Here is a 12,606-nt window from a genome sequence, read left to right as displayed (position 1 = left end):
GGTTTTGAGATTGGTACTTACTTATGGTCCCCGTCATATTATGATGACGGGGGACCCTTGGATGCCCTCAGTCGTTGACGCTTGCATCTTTCGGATGCCTTCGTCTGGAGGCGGGCCTCGCAGAGCTCCTTTCCTGATGGGAGAGCGGCCCGCCAGGCGCTGCGGTTCAGCGCAATCTGGTACCAGTCGGCATTTATGCCGAAGAGCTGCAGGTCCTCCTTGGCACAGTCTTTCCAACACTTACGTGGACGACCCTTATCGCACTTGCCCTGCTTAAGTTCACCGAACAGCAGTTGCTTTTGGTGTTCTAGACTCATCCATTCGTGCCACATGGCCGAGCCAGCATAGTCTGTTGTTTCGAAGCATGGTCTTGATGGTAGTAGAATCGGCACCTTGGAAGGCATCATGCTTCTTCTGCAGGAGTTCCATATATCCTGACCCTCTTTTGGTTGCCCCCCCCCCCCCCCCCCCCCCCCCTCTTCCCTAATTGTACAGCAACCTTGGGTATGAGAAAGACGCTATATAAATTGAACTAATTATTATTTTTTTATGAAACAACAACAACTTCTTTTGACTGCTCTCGATTAGGGGTCACCACAGCGGATCTTTCGTCTCCATTGCTCCCTGTCTTCTGCATCCTTCTCTACCACACCTGCCACTTTCATGTCCTCTCTAACCACATCCATGTATCTCCTCTTTGGCCTTCCTCGTTTTCGTTTGCCTGGCAGCTCCATCCTCAACATTCTCCTTCCAACATGCTCTGCATCTCTTCTCAGGATGTGCCCATACCATCTCAGTCTCATCTCTCTTAGCTTAATTTCCAAGCTCTCTACATGTGCTGTCCCTCTGATGCGCTCGTTCCTTATCCTGTCCAACCTCGTCACTCCCATCGCAAACCTTAACATCCTCAACTCCGCCACCTCCAACTTTGCCTCCTGTCTCTCTTCGTTAAGGGTCCGGTCTCTAATCCATACATCACAGCTGGTCTCACTACTGTCTTATACATCTTACCTTTCACTTTTGCTGGGACTTTCCTATCACAAATGACTCCCGAAATCCTTCTCCACCTGCTCCACCCTACCTGCACTCTCTTTCTCACCTCACTATCGCAGCCCCCATTTGCCTGCACAGCTGACCCCAGGGACTTGAATTCACCAACTTTCTTTACGTCTACTCCTTGCATCTTCACTACACTCTCATCCCCGTTCTCACTGATGCACATGTATTCTGTTTTGCTCCTGCTCACCTTCATTCCTCTTCGTTCCAATGCATACCTCCATCTCTCCAAACCCAACTCAACCTCCTTTCTACTTTCACCACATATCACAATATCATCCGCAAACATCATGTTCCATTGTGACTCTTGCCTCACTTCGTCTGTCAAGCTATCCATCACTATCGCAAACGAGAAAAGACTCAAAGCAGATCTTTGATGGAGTCCCACCTTCTCCTTGAACCATTCAGTCGTTCCAACTGCACACCTCACTGCTGTTTCACTGTTCTCATCCATGTCTTGCACCACTCTGATATACTTCTCATTCACTCCACACTTTCTCAGACAATACCATAACTCATTTCTCGGCACTCTATCGTATGCCTTCTCCAGGTCTACAAACACACAATGTAGCTTTCTCTGGCCTTCTCTGTACTTCTCCATTAACATTCTTAAAGCAAAAATTGCATCTGACGTGCTTTTCCTTGGCATAAACACGTACCGCTGTTCATAGATTGCTACCTATAGTAAATAAAAAAATAAAAGCTGTTTGCCGATCACAGTAAGTGCCCTGATGTGATTGGTACGGCCGTGTAAACTACTGCGTCACTGATGCTCTGGGTACAAAGTAGTTAATATTACTTGAGGGAGAATTTCCTTGCCACTATAGCCACAGGCTTACTCATTGGGGATAAAATTAGCTCATGTTTCAAGTCTTTAATTTTCTGCAAAGCTGCTTTGTGACAACGTCTGTTGTTAAAAGCACTATACAAATAAACTTGACTTCGAGGAAGCATTACATTTGCTAGCTGGCTAAGCAAATGCATCTTTGTGTTTAGAGAGTAGGTGCTTCTTTCAAAAAGCTTGGAAAGAATGCATGAGCGAGAGCATTAAAATCGATTTTAAATGTTGCAATTTTTTTCCCCATATATTCAGATTTATTTGGAAAGAAGAAGCTTAAAGTGCCTATCACGAGTAAATTCAGGAGGAAGATCAATGTAATTGATATTTTACATTAAACTTTGGTCAAATATCTGTCACATTTTGCATTTTGTGCAATTTTTTTTACCTTGCGCAATACCAGAAAAATTCAGTTGAAATCAAGCCATTTGAGGCGAATTGGTCCGCCTTTGAAAAAACTTGGTATTTGGATTTCCCGGCAAACATTGATTTTCGTGACGTCACGTGCAGGACTCCTCCGTCTGAATCCTACGTCAGCACTGGTTTGTTTATGAGAAAACGACCATATTACACTAAGTAACTTTAAAAACGCACATTGATAAAACTTGCTGAATTCGTGCTGAGTTTATCTCAAGAAGAAAAGAAATATATCACAATGGAAAAATAACTTTGTTCCGCCCGAATAAGTTCAAAATCTGTGCTCAAATCAGAATTTAAGGGAGTTGTACTCAGTAGCGTACAATATGACTCGGGAAGTCAATGACATGGACAGGCTTTAATTTTCAAACAAATTTTGCATACACTGTACACACACAATCTTGCCTATAAATACCCGGGGGAAATGATGGGAAAATTGTCATTATTGAAGATGCCACGCCTAAGCCAAAATCAACGTGAACAGGCCATCGGGATGTTGCGTGCCGGAAGTACACAGACAGAGGTCGCCCGGCATTTCAGTGTTCATCATTCGACCATTTCCCGTTTGAGTCAGCGTTACAGACAGACAGGGAGCACCAGGGATCGTCCACGCCCTGGTCAGTCTCGAGTCACGACGCCAGTTCAGGATCAGCACATCAGGCTAGCTCACCTCCGTGACAGATTCCTGACACCCTCAGTCACTGCTGCTGAGACCCCTGGACGACACAGACCCAGAATCTCCAGCATGACGGTCCGAACATGGACCAACTGTCACTTTGAATTTTTTTATTGTGAATTAATTCTTGAGTTTGACAATAAATGTCCTTTATCGATGTTTCAAGATGTGTGTGCATTACATACAATAGCATAAATTTCAAATATATGCATGGATCTAAAGTGATATCGTGTTGAATTCCATTGTGCGTTTTTAAAGTTACTTAGTATATTTACATCCCTGGTGTTGTCTCCGTCATCTTTACTACTTGAATCATCATCAAATCCAAACAGATGAAGCCCCAATTCTGACATCTCATTATATTCTTCATCCAAAGGTGAAGTAACATTGCGCTCAGGTGATAATTCTATATTTCAGTGCAAAATCGCTAGCTGCTAAACTTGGTCTACACAGGCTGTGCACTGAAACCGTGCAAGTTGGAGCGTCGTCTGAACACATGCTTCAATAGACGAGATTAGGCTCAAGGAAAATGTGACCTTTTGTACAAAGCAGTTAACATGGTCACAATCACTAATTTGCATAAATTTAAATATAGGCAAGAATTTTGAATATAAACCAAGATATTTTAAATTTAGAATCAAGAACATTAACTTTCTTTGTTTTAAATATTTCCAAATTCTGAAATATTTTGTTTATTTCCTTTTTTAAATGGAAACCCTCCAGATTTTCAGTGTGGTCTCAGACATTCGGACCCCACTGTATATTAATGAACTCATTCTCATACTCTATCGCTTTTGTAGTAATAGCTTGTATGATGGACGCTGCAGATAATTTGGAAATAAACAGATTTACAGGAAGTAAGTATTGGTATTTAATGACAAAAAACAGCTTGGCTTCAGTCAGTGTCAGTGCTTTAAGGTAAAGCTCTTCCTTCAGGATTTACGCTGTGAGGAAATTGTTCAGGACACAGGGCTTTGTGCTTTTGCTCTTATTCAGTTATGTGGCAAGCTTCATTTGGTTTTGTCTTTTTCGGGTTCACTTTATTTGTCATTTCCCTGAGTATTTACATGCACAGAAAGAAATGAAAGCGTTTCTCATCAGCATGATGCAGTGCAATTAAAAAGTGAAATAATCAATTTAAAAAGTTAAATTTTCCGTTAAAAACTAAATGATCAATTAAAAAGTTAAAATATCAGTTATAAATGATCAACCTCTTAAAATGGATCTAAAACAGCCATTTAAACATAAACAATCCAATGTTCAAACACCCCTTAGCAGCCAAGCTCACAACATTTAAACTTTGGTCAAATATCTGTCACATTTTGCATTTTGTGCAATTTTTTTTACCTTGCGCAAAACCAGAAAAATTCAGTTGAAATCGAGCCATTTGAGGCAAATTGGTCCGCCTCTGAAAAAACTTGGCATTTGGATTTCCCGGCAAGCATTGATTTTTCATGACGTCGCGTGCGGGACACCTCCTTCTGAATCCTACGTCAGCGCTGGTTTGTTTATGAGAAAACGACCTGGTGGTTTTCTGCAAATTTCTTCAACGTTATCACGTAATTATTAGAATGGTTAACAGATGTATCGTAGGAGGGTGTAGCACCATTACATTCTTCATCCAAAGGTGAAGTAACATTGCGCTCAGGTGACAATTCCATATTTCAGTACAAAATCGCTAGCTGCTAAACTTGGTCTACACAGGCTGTGCACTGAAACCGTGCAAGCTGTCGTAGCCTGCTGGCGCTTCCGCAGGTGACGTCACTAATCTGGCTCGAGACTCCCTTGGGATTTCTCCAGACGTGTTTTGTTGTTTTATTTTTTTCTGCTGTAGACAGATGGCCTTGTGCAAAATTACCCTTCTGGATGAGTGTGTAAAGGGACATACTTTCATATAAAAAAAAAAACGAAATTGGTCCAGGATATGCACTTTAAAGTCAACCAAACGTTCGTTTCTGTTTCCGGTTGAGAATACGCTGTGCGCATTTTGGCTACCGTTTTTCACCAGAGCTTTTTGTGTTTGTATGGTGTGGCAGCAGGGGTGTGGCCAAGCGTCGGTCTGTGAATGGAGGGTGGAGTCAGGGAAGGTAAGTGGTGGAATCATTGCACCTGATGGGGATTAACCCGTGTTTGTGTGTCTTCCCCAGTGACCGCGCCCTTTAAAAGGAGAGGAGAGCAGAGAAAGGGAGCTCTCCCCAACCAGAACACTTGTGTGTGTGTGTGTGTGCGCGTGCGTGCGTGGCTGGGAAGTGATAAAAGGCTGAAAAGCTAACAATAAACAGTTCATTGAGAACTCAGTTCTGGCCTGCCGTGCTTCTGTGCTCCACCCACCTGGTCCAATGCTACAGTGGTGCCAAAACCCGGGAAAGTGCAGAAGGGAACGGCCACATGGAGTCCGCCCCCTTCCAGGACCTGGTCCATGCCCTCTCCACGGCCCAACAGAGCCAGCAACAGGCGCTGATCGCCCTCCGGAAGGAGCAAGAACAGTGCTTCGAAGCCCTGGTGCCGGCGCAACAGGAAGATTGCCAGGTGTTCCGGCACCTGCTTGTGTCAGTGGGGGCCCCGATCACCACCGCCGCGGACCCTCCCCACCTCACCCTAACGAAGATGGGTCCGCAGGACGACCCCGAAGCGTTCCTCGCTCTTTTCAAGCAGGCAGCCAAGGCGTGGGGTTGGCTGGTGGAACAGCGCGTGGCGCGCCTCCTCCCCCTGCTAACAGGCGAGGCGCAGCTGGCCGCGCTACAGCTCCCTGCCGACAGCCAGCTGGTCCACGCGGACCTCCGCAGGGCCGTCCTCCAGTGCGTGGATCGCACCCCGGAGCAGCAGCGGCAGCGCTTCCGCACGCTGCGCCTGGAGGAGGTTGGCCGGCCATTCGCGTTTGGCCAGCAACTCCGGGACGCCTGCCGGCGGTGGCTGAGGGCCGACAACCATGACGCTGAGGGAATCATCGATCTGGTGGCACTGGAGCAATTCCTCACCCGACTTCCGGAAGGAACCGTGGAGTGGGTCCAGTGCCATCGCCCGGCGTCGCTGGATCAGGCCATCGAGCTGGCGGAGGATCATATGGCGGCCGTTCCGACGGCAGGACAGCGTGTCTCCCCTTCTCCCCCTCTTCTCCCTCTCTCTCCCCCCTTCTGTTCCTCGCCCTCGCCCCATTCCCCCACCACGGAGGTGGGGGCCGGCTCCACCCCAGCCGGCCCGCCGCACCTGCGGTGTCCTACCGTTTCCTACTTCCGTGTCTGTGTCTCCCCCCCCCTCAGGTAAGTGATCTCCGGAACACCGGTGCAGAGAGAGAGCCTGGGCCGGTATGCTGGCGCTGCAGGGAACCGGGGCACCTCCAGCATCAATGCTTGGCGATGGAGGTGGGCACGGTGGTGCGGATCCCTGACGTGCTGGAGACCGCCCTCGATCGGGCCGGAGTGTATCGCATACTGGTGAGTATCCAAGGGGATACGTATCAGGCTTTGGTGGACTCCGGCTGTAATTAGACCTCAATCCACCAAAGCCTGGTACAAGACAAGGCATTGGGAAGAGCACAGTTGGTGAAGGTGTTGTGTGTGCATGGGGATGTTCACAACTACCCTTTAGTGTCGGTCCACATTCTGTTTCGAGGGGAGAAATTTAGAGTACAGGCGGCGGTTAATCCTCGCCTTGCCCACTCGATAATTTTGGGGACTGATTGGCCGGGATTTCGGGAATTAATGACGCACTTCGTGAAGAGTGGGGCCTGCCATAGTTCAGCGGGGAGAGGTCCCGGAGTGGCATTGGTGGGAGCTGCTGTCACAGAGCTGTCTACGTCATCACCGTGTCAGAGTGAGGAGCAGCAGGCTCCTCCTTCCTCTCTCGGGGATTCCCTCGCGGATTTCCCTTTAGAGCAGTCACGAGACGAGACTCTCCGGCACGCGTTTGACCAAGTGAGAGTAATCAATGGTCAAACGCTCCAGCCAAACGCCACCCTGTCCTTCCCCTATTTTTGCATTATTAAGGATAGATTATACCGAGTGACGCAGGACACTCAGACTAAGGAACAAATAACCCAACTTTTAATCCCAAAGAGCCGCCGGGAATTTATATTCCAGGCGGCTCACTTTAATCCCATGGCTGGACACTTAGAGCAGGACAAGACACTAGCCCGAATAATGGCCTGGTTCTATTGGCCAGGGATTCGCGGCGATGTCCGTAGGTGGTGTACAGCGTGCCGCGAATGCCAGTTAGTAAATCCCGTGGCCATCCCAAAAGCGCCTTTGCGCCCTCTGCCATTAATCAAGACCCCGTTCGAAAGAATTGGGATGGATCTCATTGGGCCATTAGCTCAGTCAACACAAGGATATCGCTTTATTTTAGTTCTGGTAGACTATGCAACGCGATATCCGGAAGCAGTGCCTCTTCGCAATATCTCAGCACGTAGTATTGCTGAAGCACTCTTCCGCGTCATCTCCCGGGTTGAAATCCCCAAAGAGATTCTGACTGATCAAGGCACTACATTTATGTCATGTACACTGTGCGAACTGTATGGGTTACTGGGAATTAAGCCTATCCACCCCAGCGTTTATCACCCACAAACAGATGACTTAGTCTAACGGTTTAATCGCACCCTCAAAAACATAATTAGAAAATTCGTAAGCGAGGACGCACACAACTGGGATAAATGGCTCGAGCCCCTGTTATTCGCAATGCAAGAGGTCCCACAAGCCTCCACGGGGTTCTCCCCGTTTGAATTACTATACGGGCGTAAGCCGCGTGGCATTCTGGATGTGCTACGGGAAAATTGAGAGGAGGGACCTTCAACCAGTAAAAACGAAATTCAATACGTTATTGACCTGCGCGCCAAACTCCACACACTCATGCACCTAACTCTGGAGAATTTGCGGCAGGCCCAAGAACGTCAAGTCCGTCTGTACGACAGGGGCACGCGCCTTAGAGAATTCACACCAGGAAATAAAGTATTCGTGTTGTTGCCCACGTCGAGCTCTAAAGTGATCGCCAGGTAGCAAGGACCCTTTGAGGTCACACGGCGAGTCAAGGATGTCGACTATGAGGTGAGGCGAACGGACTGGGGTGGGGCGTTACAGATATACCACCTCAACCTACTAAAACTTTGGAATGAGGAGGTCCCCGTGGCATTGGTGTCAGTGGTTCCGGAGAAGGCGGAGCTGGGGCCGGAGGTTCAAAAAGGGAAATTGACATTGCCCACCGCTCTGGTCCCCTGTGGAGACCACCTCTCCCTGACCCAGCTCACGGAGGTCGCCCAGTTGCAAACAGAATTTTCTGACGTGTTCTCACCGCTGCCCGGCCGCACCCACCTCATAGAACACCACATTGATACACCCCCAGGGGTAGTAGTGCGCAGCCACCCTTACAGACTGCCCAAACACAAAAAAAAGGTGGTTCGGGAAGAGCTCGAGGCCATGCTTGAAATGGGCATCGTTGAGGAGTCCCAGAGTGACTGGAGCAGCCCGATTGTCTTGGTTCCCAAGGCCGACGGGTCAGTCCGGTTCTACGTGGACTATAGGAAAGTCAACGCGGTGTCTAAGTTTGACGCGTACCCAATGGCTCGTATTGACGAGTTGCTCGATCGACTAGGCACGGCTCATTTTTATTCGACACTGGATTTGACAAAGGGATATTGGCAGATCCCCTTGACTCCGCTATCCCGAGAGAAAACGGCCTTTTCCACACCGTTTGGCTTACACCAGTTCGTCACACTTCCTTTTGGGCTGTTTGGGGCGCTCGCTATGTTCCAGCGGCTTATGGATAGAGTCCTCCGCCCCCATGCGACCTACGCAGCCGCCTACTTGGACGACATTATTATTTATAGTAATGATTGGCTGCGGCACATGGAACACCTAAGGGCCGTCTTTAGGTCGCTGAGGCGAGCGGGTCTGACAGCCAACCCGAAGAAGTGTGTGATTGGGCGGGTGGAAGTACGGTATCTGGGTTTCCACTTGGGCAATGGGCAGGTGCGTCCCCAAATTAATAAGACAGCAGCGATTGCGGCCTGCCCGAGGCACAAGACCGAAAAGGGGGTGAGACAGTTCCTGGGGCTGGCTGGCTACTATCGTAGGTTTATACCTAATTATTCGGACGTCACCAGCCTGCTGACTGATCTCACTAAAAAGGAGCACCAGATCCGGTCCAGTGGACGGAGCAATGCCAGCGGGCTTTCTCGGAGGTAAAGGCTGCACTGTGTGTGGGGCCACTGTTACACTCCCCTGACTTTTCTCTCCCCTTTATTTTGCAGACGGACGCGTCGGACAGAGGGCTGGGGGCTGTTCTGTCCCAGGAGGGGGAGGGGGAGGACCACCCAGTGCTGTACATCAGCCAGAAGCTGTCGGTCTGCTAGAGCAGGTACAGCATGATCAAAAAGGAGTGCCTCGCCATCAAATGGGCGGTCCTCGCCCTCCACTACTACCTGCTGGGGCGCCCTTTCACCCTCTGTTCGGATCACGCACCCCTGCAGTGGCTCCACTGCATGAAGGATGCCAACGCGCGGATCACCCATTGGTATCTGGCACTCCAGCCGTTTAAGTTCAAGGTGGTCCACAGGCCGGGGGTGCACATGGTCGTGGCGGATTTCCTCTCCCGTCAAGGGGGGGGTCGGCTACAGGCCGGACAGCTCCCCGGCCTGAGTCGGGCGGTGGGGGTATGTGGCAGCGGGGGCGTGGCCAAGCATCGGTCTGTGAATGGAGGGCGGAGTCAGGGAAGGTAAGTGGTGGAATCATTGCACTTGATGGGGATTAACCTGTGTTTGCGTGTCTTCCCCAGTGACCGCACCCTTTAAAAGGAGAGGAGAGCAGAGAAAGGGAGCTCTCCCCAACCAGAACACTTGTGTGTGTGTGTGTGTGTGTGTGTGTGTGCGTGCGTGCGTGGCTGGGAAGTGATAAAAGGCTGAAAAGCTAACAATAAATAGTTCATTGAGAACTCAGTTCTGGCCTGCCGTGCTTCTGTGCCCCACCCACCTGGTCCAATACTACATATGGCTTGCTAGGTTTTTTTTGTTTTTTGTTTTGGGGTGTTTTGTTGTGGTGTAGCTCCAGACCTAGTTTTCGATTCCTTTCAGGCCTTGGTCCATCATGGGTGATGCCTGTGCTCCTCGCTGTAGACTACAGTGAGCTCATTGCTCTTTTAACATCGGGGTTGTCCAGCACTCTGTGCAGTGATGCCTCTGTGCTTGGTGCGATGTTGTCCTGTGGCGTCGTGGTGGCTGTGCAGGTGGTGTGGGATTTATCTTCATGCGCCTTTTGGTGGAACTGTGGCCAGCTGCGCCATTGGAATTACATCCTTGACCCTCTTTTGACGAACTCCTTTTTTTTTTTGCCTTTCCCTAATTGTCGAGCGACCTCGGGTGTGAGAAAGGTGCTATATAAATGGAACTAATTATTATTTTATTATTAAACAAAACCCAAAAATAAACGCTGTTTGCCGATCACAGCAAGTGCCCTGATGATACTCCCCGTACATTTCTATTAAAAATAAAACTTTATAACAACGAGTTATCCATTTCAAAAGTTATGATATTGCTAAAAATAGGCTTATCTGGATGCAGTCATTTGCACTAAACCGGATATCCGGCCGTGATGTTAATGGCACACGAGTACACTGTTTACCTTCGTTACACAGAGCCATCAAATAAAGGCTTCTAATTCTAAAAAAAAAAAAAATCGCCAGGCACCACTGTGCTCTCTCTCTCTCTCTGTGCATGTGTGTTTTCACTGCTTCAGCTGGGTTAAATACAGAGAAAGAACGTCACTGTGCTATGTGAGAAATAAAGGCTTCTAATTCAGAAATTTTCTGTCACCTTGTGATTTTACTGGCAGCAAAATGAGCAAATCAACAGACTTCATTTCGATGAAGTTTAAATCTTACTCGGTTAGATAACGCATATGCAGTACTGACACAGAGACTAGTAAACAATCCTGTTGCCGTCGCAACACGATTCCTGCCGTCTAAAAAAGATCACTTTTTCTCAGTGAGTAAAACCAAACAAAAGCATGTTACATAAAATGATCAATGATCGGGCTTATTTTTACACCCAAACACTTGATACTCAGCATCTTTAGAGAGGGTGAGCAGCACCAAGTTTCTGGGTGTGCACATCTCTGAAGACCTGTCCTGGAACATCAACACCGCATCACTGGCCAAAAAAGCCCAACAGCGTCTGTACTTCCTCCGCAAACTGAGGAGAGCAAGAGCCCCGGCCCCCATCATGCATACATTCTACAGAGGCACCATCGAGAACATCCTGACCAGCTGCATCACCGTGTGGTACGGCGCCTGCACCGTGTCCTGCTGCAAGACTCTGCAGCGCATCGTGAGAGCAGCTGAGAAGATCATTGGTGTCTCTCTCCCTTCTCTTATGGATATCTATAACTCCCCGCCTCACCCGCAAAGCTATCAGGATTGCAGGTGACCCCACCCACCCATCTCACAGCCTCTTCAGCCTGCTGCCGTCGGGGAGGAGACTGCGGAGTCTCCGGGCCAAAACCAGCAGGCTCAAGAACAGTTTCTTTCACCAGGCGGTCAGGAGGCTCAACTCCCTCCCTGTTCTGCCCCTCCTCCCCCATCTGCCCCCTGCCACAGATTCTGCTCGCACACCCCCCTAACCCCCCCCTTCAGCATCTGACATGTCATCCTCACAGTCCCCCCCCCCCCAACACATACATCTCATTGTTCATTAACACACTGAACTCAGGGACCGCACATCTCACTTTACCTCGCTCATTTGCACTATTCCGCACTACCTCACCTTAACAGCTGCTAGTTTGTTTATTCTGCTTATTTCATGTTTCATGTTTACCTGCTATCCCTCAAGTGCCCTTGACTGTTTGGTTATTTGTACCAATTTGTGTGTGTGTGTGTATATATATATATGAGTGTTTAGTCTAGTTAATATCTAGAGTGTTTATACTGTTTATATTGTCTGAGTGTTTAGTCTGTCTTGTTCTTATCTAGTGTTTATACTGTTTTTATTTATTCTGTTTATATTGTTTGAGTGTTTAGTCTGTCTAGTTCCTATCTAGAGTGTTTATACTGTTTCTATTGTTTGTTTTTTTATTTATTGCATTGCCTGTTTGTACCGTGGGTCAGAGAGGACTGATATTTCATCTGTGCTGTATGTCGAGCATGTATAGCATATTTGACAATAAAGTTGACTTGACTTGACTTTAGGGCTGTTTACAACAATTTAGAAGCGAGGTGTCCACAAGATCCACTAGCCTTGGGTTGGCGTGTATGTGACATCACGATTTATACTCAGAACACGTTATTTGAACCTCAGAGAGAGTGAGATGTCGGTGCCCAGGGGCATTGCTTGTTTTTCTTTCAACATAAAATCTGTACACAGTGTACAGGTACAAATGTGAATAAGTCAACACTGGAACATGTTTTGTATGGATATTATCAGTCAGTATATTTTGGGTTTTGTTTGGCTTTAAAGATTGTCACAAATGATATCCCAAAACATTTTTTCTATTAGTGTTCTAGATAACTAACCAGAATCTTTTGGGAATGAAACTTTTACAGTTAATGGACCTCCATTATGAAGCAGACACATTGAGCCTCATCTGTAAAATAAATATTTAGACTGTATTCCAGGTTAATATTGAGAGTACGGTGTCTA

General features: G+C 47.9%; 1 protein-coding gene across 2 annotated transcripts in view; it reads left to right on the top strand.

Moving 5' to 3' along the window:
• riox1 (ribosomal oxygenase 1) overlaps positions 1-12,606 on the top strand; it is a 70,542-nt gene that overhangs the window by 41,536 nt on the left and 16,400 nt on the right. The window lies entirely within an intron of this gene.

The sequence above is a fragment of the Neoarius graeffei genome, chromosome 3, assembly GCF_027579695.1.
Source record: "Neoarius graeffei isolate fNeoGra1 chromosome 3, fNeoGra1.pri, whole genome shotgun sequence".
Taxonomy (NCBI): domain Eukaryota; kingdom Metazoa; phylum Chordata; class Actinopteri; order Siluriformes; family Ariidae; genus Neoarius; species Neoarius graeffei.
The sequence above is the reverse complement of the archived record's forward strand: the minus strand, read 5'-3'. Positions and strand labels throughout refer to the sequence as shown.